Source organism: Canis lupus, chromosome X (assembly GCF_003254725.2).
Source record: "Canis lupus dingo isolate Sandy chromosome X, ASM325472v2, whole genome shotgun sequence".
In the NCBI taxonomy this organism is placed as follows: domain Eukaryota; kingdom Metazoa; phylum Chordata; class Mammalia; order Carnivora; family Canidae; genus Canis; species Canis lupus.
Window position 1 is genome coordinate 93,460,358 of NC_064281.1, and position 7,222 is coordinate 93,467,579.

General features: G+C 38.0%; 1 pseudogene; it reads left to right on the forward strand.

The window, feature by feature from the left end:
• The first annotated feature begins 239 nt into the window (after positions 1-239).
• On the forward strand, positions 240-6,855 carry LOC112649094 (39S ribosomal protein L18, mitochondrial-like; annotated as a pseudogene).
• Positions 6,856-7,222: the final 367 nt, after the last annotated feature.

The following is a 7,222-nucleotide window of genomic DNA, read 5'->3' on the forward strand; positions in this document are numbered from 1 at the left end:
TAGGTCAGTTAGAGGCTATCCTAATTCTTGTAAGAACTGATGGTGACTTAGACTAGAGTGATGATGATATAGAACCTGAAAAGTGGTTGAATTTTGGAGATATTATTAAGGTATATGAGTGGAATTTGCTATCCAAGGCAACTGGGATATGAAAGACAAATAGAAGTCAAAAGTGACCTCCGTGTTTTTGGCCTCAACAATTGGGAATTTCCAACAACTGAAATGGAAGTGAAGCTAGGATGATCAGGTTTGAGAAAGAAGAGCAAGAGTTTGATTTTGGGTATGTTAGATCTTAGAGGCCTATCGGACAGAGAAGTGGGAGGTAATAGGGAAGTGATTGCATATATATATATAGTTCCAGGGAGGTACGCTGGGTAGGATTAGAAATTTGGGATGTATAAGTGATTCAAAGCAATGAGACTGAAGGAGTTCAGCAAGGGTGAGTATATATAGAAGAGGAGAAGAAAGTTCAATAGTGAATCCTGGGCATTTAGGCATCTAGAAATTGGGAAGAGGAAGGAGAGTCAAAATGGGAAACTAAGAAGGATGAATCAATGAGGAAGGAGGAAAAATCATAAGAATGTGTTGCCCTGAAATCCAGGTAAAGAAGGCATTTCAAGTTTGAGAGATAAAATGTTAAGTACTACTGATAGTCAAAGAAGGTGAGGACTGGTAATTTACCATTGGAATAGCAACATACAGATTATACCTGAACTTGACAGGGATGGTGTTGTGAATTGATGAGGGCAGCAACTTGACTGGAGAAGATTTTAGGAATACATTGAGATAAGAAGTGATAGATTCATAGGTATGAACCCAGGCAACCATGTTCCAGAGCGCATGCTCTTAATCATTACCAGGTGTATTTTTTTTAAACAGGTTATGTCAGGCTCTTTCTTCCTAAAGATTTTACTATGTCCATTGTCCTCAAATAAGATGAGAGTCATTGCCTTAATGTTTTAGTAATGTCGGAAACCTCAGCCATCATTAAAAGCTTGTGTGACCCACAGCTAACATAATGCTCAGTGGTGGAGAGCCAAATGCTTTTCCTATAAGAGCAGGAATAAGGATGCCCACTTAATTTTTATTCAGCATAGTTTTGGAAGTCCTATCCACTTTAATTAGGCATGAAAAAGAAATAAAAGGTATCTGAAGTGAAAAGAATGACAGATGACATGGTATTATATATAGAAAACTAGAAATTCCACCAAAAAACTATTAGAACAAGATCCCTGGGTGGCGCAGCGGTTTAGCGCCTGCCTTTGGCCCGGGGCGCGATCCTGGAGACCCGGGATCGAATCCCACGTCGGGCTCCCTGGGCATGGAGCCTGCTTCTCCCTCTGCCTATGTCTCTGCCTCTCTCTCTCCGTGACTATCATAAATACATAAAAATTAAAAAAACTGGGTAGCCCGGGTGGCTCAGGGGTTTGGCGCCACCTGCAGCCCAGGGCCTGATCCTGGAGACCCGGGATCGAGTCCCACGTCGGGCTCCCTGCATGGAGCCTGCTTCTCCCTCTGCCTGTGTCTCTGCCTCTGTCTCTCTGTGTCTCTGTGTGTCTCTCATGAATAAATAAAATATTAAAAAAAAAATTAAAAAAACTATTAGAACTAATACATTAATACAGTTAAGTCACAGTATACAAAATTAGCATATGGAAATTGTTTGCATTTCTATATACTATAGTAATAAGCTATCAGAAAGAGAAATTAAGAAAATGATCCCATTTATGAATACATCAAAAGGGATAAAATATCCAGGCATAAGTTTAACCAAGGAGGTGAAGGATTTGTACTCTGAAAATTATAAGGTACTGATTAAAAATACTGGAGACAACACAAATAAATGGGAATATATATATATGATTATTTCCATTTTTCCATTTATTTTTATTATATATATATAGCAAATGCCTATATATATATATGTATATATATGATTGGATTGAAAGATTGGAAGGAATTAATTGGAAGAATTAATATTGTTAAAATGTCCTTACTATCCAGATGCAATGCATTTCTTCACTTATTGCTAGTACCAATAGCAAAAAAAAAAAAAAAAAAAAGTACCAATAACATTTTTCATAGAAGTAGGACATAGAAATATCTTACAATTTGTGTAGCACCACCAAAGATCCCAAATAGCCAAAGCCATCTTGAGAAAGAAGAACAAAGCATGGAGTTACCATTTTTATTGAATTCAAATAATACTACAAAGCTACATTAATCAAAAAGATATGGTGCTGGTTGGAAAACAGACACATAGATCTGTGGAATAGAATAGAAAGCCTAAAAACAAACCCACACATATCTGGTCAATTAATGTATGACAAAGAGGCAAGGATATATAATGAGGAAAAGATGCTTTTCAGTAAATGGTGTTGGGAAGTAGATAGCTATGTGCAAAAGAAGGAAAATAGACCACTATCTTATATACAAAAATTAATTAAAAATTGATGAAAGTCTTGAGGGTAAGATCTGAGACCATAAAGTAAATTCTGCATGGATTACAATCTTGAATGTAAGTCCTGAAACTATAAAACTCCTAGAACAAAACATAGGCAGTAAGCTCTTATGACATTTTTTTAGCAATAATTTCTTAGACCAGTTTCTGCAGGCAAGGGCAACAAAAGCTAATATAAGCAAGTGAGATTACATCAAACTAAAAAGATTTTGCACAGTAAAGGAAATCATCAAAAAATGAAAAGGCAACTTAGTAGATGGGAGAAGATATTTGCATGATATGAGGTTAGTATCCAAATATATTAAGAACGTACACAACTTAATATCAAACGAATAAACAACTCAATTACAAAATTAGTAGAGGCCTATAGTTGACATTTTTTTTTAAAGAAGACCTACAGATGAACAAGAGATGTGAAATGATGCTCAATATCACCAATCATTAGGATAATACAAATCAAAATCACAATGAGATATCATGCCTGCCAGAAATGGCTAGCGTCAAAGACAAGAAATAACAAGTGTTGGTGAGGATATGTGGAGTAAAGGGAAGCTTTGCACACTGTTAGTGGGAGCGTAAACTGGTACAGTCACTGTGGCAAACAAAATGAAGGTTCCTCAAAAAATTCAAAATAGAACAATCATATGCTCCTGAGAATTCAGTATTGGGTATTTATCTCAAGATAATGAAAATGCTAATTCAAAGAGATACGCACCCCTATGTTCATTGCAGGACAGTTTATAATAGCCAATATATGAAAGCAATGTTAGCATCCATCTGTAGATGCATAGATAAAGAAGGTATGTTGTGTATGAGTGTACACGCACAGGAATATTACTGAGGCATAAAGAAGAATGAAACCTTGCCACTTGTGACAAGATGAATAAACCTAGAGAGTACTATGCTAAGTGAAGTAAGTCAGATAGAGAAACACAGATACGGTATGATTTCACTTAGTATGTGGAATCTAAAATCCAAAGAAACGAATAAAACAGAAACAGACTCATAGATAAATGAAACATAATAATAAATATACAGTTGAGTCTTGCCAAATGTCACCCTGTTTTGCTGAGTGATTTCTCTCATATAATTTTATTCTATATGTTGTATCTTCCAAAGTAATTTATATTAGCTCTTGGTTAAGTGCCCAGACTTTTACTTCTTCATATACTAAGTGTTTAATAAATCCCTTTTGCCAGCTAGAAGACAGAACGTCTTTGAACAGAGGTTGTACTTTCCGAAACACTTTGGGTGTATGTTCTATCATGGTATTAGAGGTTTCCATAATGTGATACTCATCATTTTTTTTTCTTCTGAATTTGAATCCTAACAAAAATTTTGTGATGTTTATATAGTTAAAGAACATATAGAAGTAGAAATTGTTTCTCAATTATATAGCTGATTTATATAATATTTTATTTCACATATTTTAATCTTTTGGATAGTTACAAATTGTGTTTCTTTAGGTTGTTGGAGTGTTTCACTGCAATGTGCACATGTTGAGTAGAGGTGGAGATGTGCTTTTGAACTTGCTGACTCTTTGCTATGGTCTCTGAACAAAATCTCAAGTACTGCATGTTTTTTAATGTATCCAAATGCCACAGCCTGTCCTTGATTCCTAGTTTATGTCAATGCATGAAGGTCATTCATATACATGTGCTCTAGCAGGTAATGGAGTGTCAATCTCAGCAGATGCCAATTAGAAATTCCTGGGCCAACTGGGCCCTAAAGGCATCCAATCTTGCATAATATAAAATTGTAATCAGTTGGATGGATCAATCCAAGTTCCAGAGCCATAAATCTAGTTAGAAATGCCTTCTTAGTACCAGATGGCCACTTCTGGAAAGACAGTGGAGAAACTCCTTCTGAGATGACCAGAGAGCAATCCACAGTCCTTCTGAAGAAGATGTTAGTATGTGATCCATAGAATCCCCAGGAGATAATAATGACAGTAAAGTTGATGTCTTTAAACTACATCTGTAAAATTATTGGTAATCAGTAGTGACTTTATGCATAATGGAAGTTAATGGAAACTATGAAAGAAAACTTACTGCTCCCCAAACCTCTCCACTGTGGTTCATTGGGTGCCTGCATTATCAGTTTTGAGTCATGACTTGGGTGATTGAGTAACTGCTGATTTGGGGAATTTAGTTGATTACGTATATAGTGCTGGGAAAGGCAACACTTAGCAACATTATCACTCATGGCCGCCTTTACATGGAGGTTTTTGTTACTGTTGCTTTTAATTAGACATGTGTTTTGGCAAACAGGTATAGGATGTCTGAGGAAATGTGACACTGAGTAGGGACTTGTTCTGGAACAAGAATATGTCTTAGTGTTCCTATTGCTTAGCACTGGCAGCACCTGCAGAAAATAGTAGAACTGGGTGTTGGAAAACTGTGTTTTCAAGCTCCATTTCTGTTACTTATTAGCATTATGACCTCAAGCAAATCTCTTTGTTTCTCTAGGGCCATGGTTTCCTTTTTTGAAAAATGAATGAATTTAGATAAGGAATTATCAAACTTGAAAATGTCTAAGAACTGTGCAAAGGAGTGTGTTAAAAAATGCATATTTTTAAATTGTCATTCATTTCTTTATCCTTTGAGTCAGTAAGTTTAGATGAGGCCTAGGAATCTTGGTATTAAGAAGTAACTCAACATAAATTCTATATAGTTTAAGGATCATTCTTTGATAAACTAAATTAGATGATTTTTGTGGTCTTTTCCAGCTTTAAAGATTCTTTCTGGTGGCTCTACCTTTGTTTTGTAACAAACCATTTATATGCCTTCATTTTCCATCCCTCTCTCACTTTCTTTGATCACATTATTTCTCTCTCCTTCCATCTTTTCCCCTTGGTCCACCCCCTCATCCACAAGGCATTATTTGGCTCCAGTGGGGATGGGAATGATTCAGTGAACACAGACTCTGAAAGTGCTTCCTGCATGGGATCTCTGTTGGATTTAGTGAGAGATAGGGCAGGTAAGCCACATTCTCTGCTCTTGGGTGGAGCAACACTATATTTGTCTCCTAGACACTTGTGACACATGGGGTGCACATTTTGAGAAAGCTATAAACTCTGTGGGGTGGAGTGAGTCACAGAGAAGCAGACGACAGAGGTTGAGGGCCTTCTGTGATGTGTGTATACTAAATGCTCCTGGTTTTATATCTTCTGACTTTTGATCTATTGGATTCCACTAGTACTTGGAAGGGCTGATCGAATGCAAGTAGTGAGAAATGCTATTCCTATCTTTTTGGTGGGCATTCAAATCAGTTGTAGACTCATTTGTTTTCAGCCTGGTTGCACATTAGAATCCCCTGGGTAGCCTATAAAAATATCACCTTGACCATGCTACAGGCTAATGAAATTCAAGTCTCTGAGAGTAGATGTTGGCATCAACTTCTTTAAAAATATACCAGGTGACTGTAACGTGCAACCAAAGTTGAGAACCACTGTTATAGGAGGTTACTTGTAGAAATGAGAGAAGTAAAACTTAAATAACTAGTCTTCTAGTAGGTTGCTAAGCTGCTGACTAGTATTGTCCTGGCAAAGTAGGCCTGAGAGTTTTTGATGTTCCCTCCCTCCCTCCCTCTCTCCTGAACTGTGGGTTATAACTTTACTTCCAGAGCATGTGCCTTTAATGCCAACTTCCCTCTATACACCTAGACTCTCTTGAGTGGGTGTCCTTTTACCTATGCTCAGTTCTGTGTTCCCACCAATGGTATACAGTACTCAGTTTTAGTGTTTGCATAATACGAATTTGCTTTAATGAAATCAAGAGGGTTTTGGCCTCTTGATTTGTTGGCTTTGAGTCCACTTCATGTCCCACGAAGTCCAGCAAAAAAACCTAAATTGGTGGGGTTCATATGGCTGCAGCTGGCAAGCATGGTTCTGGGAGTGGTAGTTCACAGGAATCCCAGGTGTGGGGTCATAGTGTTTTTCAATCAGTTCCAAGCCAGTGGTGAAACCCGAAGTGGACCCCCTGGAAAAAGAAGCTTTTGATTCAGCGCTCACCGACCAGAACCCCCTCAATCTGGAAGCCCTTCGCTGTAGCCAGGAAAGAGCAGCTTTGGGGGACAATATCGCCCTCCCCTGAGTTGCGAGACTCAGCATCGTGTAGAGGTGCTTGTTAAGCATTGCAGTGGCTAGATCGTGGTTTCAGCATCCACTCGGGAGGGGCTATGAAGAAGCACCTTTACGGGACCAAAAATGTGGTGGCCTATGAGAGTAAAGGGCGGGTACTGGCAAAATGATGCTTAAAGGCAGGAATCCGCTTCATGGTCTACCAACCCAGGCCTCAGGAGGCAGCCTCCGACTCCAGGACACGTCTCCAGGGGCCATGACTGAAGGTGCTATGGTGTTGCAGGAGCCCAGAGAATCTATGAATGAAACGTAAGCGTTTTTCCAAGAATGTGTAAATATTAAGCTTTGAGCTGTTACATCCTTTAGGTGAGAGCATCTGGAAGAACAGCCAGCAGCTTGGAAGTTTATACAATAATGTAACAGTGGAATGTTCTTGCAAGTTAAGGTCATCCCCTCCTCGTTTTGAGTGTGTGTTTTAATCAAGAGCTAACATCTACCCCTCTGTTGGACCTGAGAGAAGTATCTGAGAAAAGCTTTTGCCAATTGTAATTAACTTTTGAAGGACAAATTACATGCTGTTTGCAAGTTGAGGAATAAATGCATATTATGAACAACAATTAGAAAAACACCCAAATTAAAAAAAAAAACACCCAAATATATGAAATGAGAATTTTGTCTGA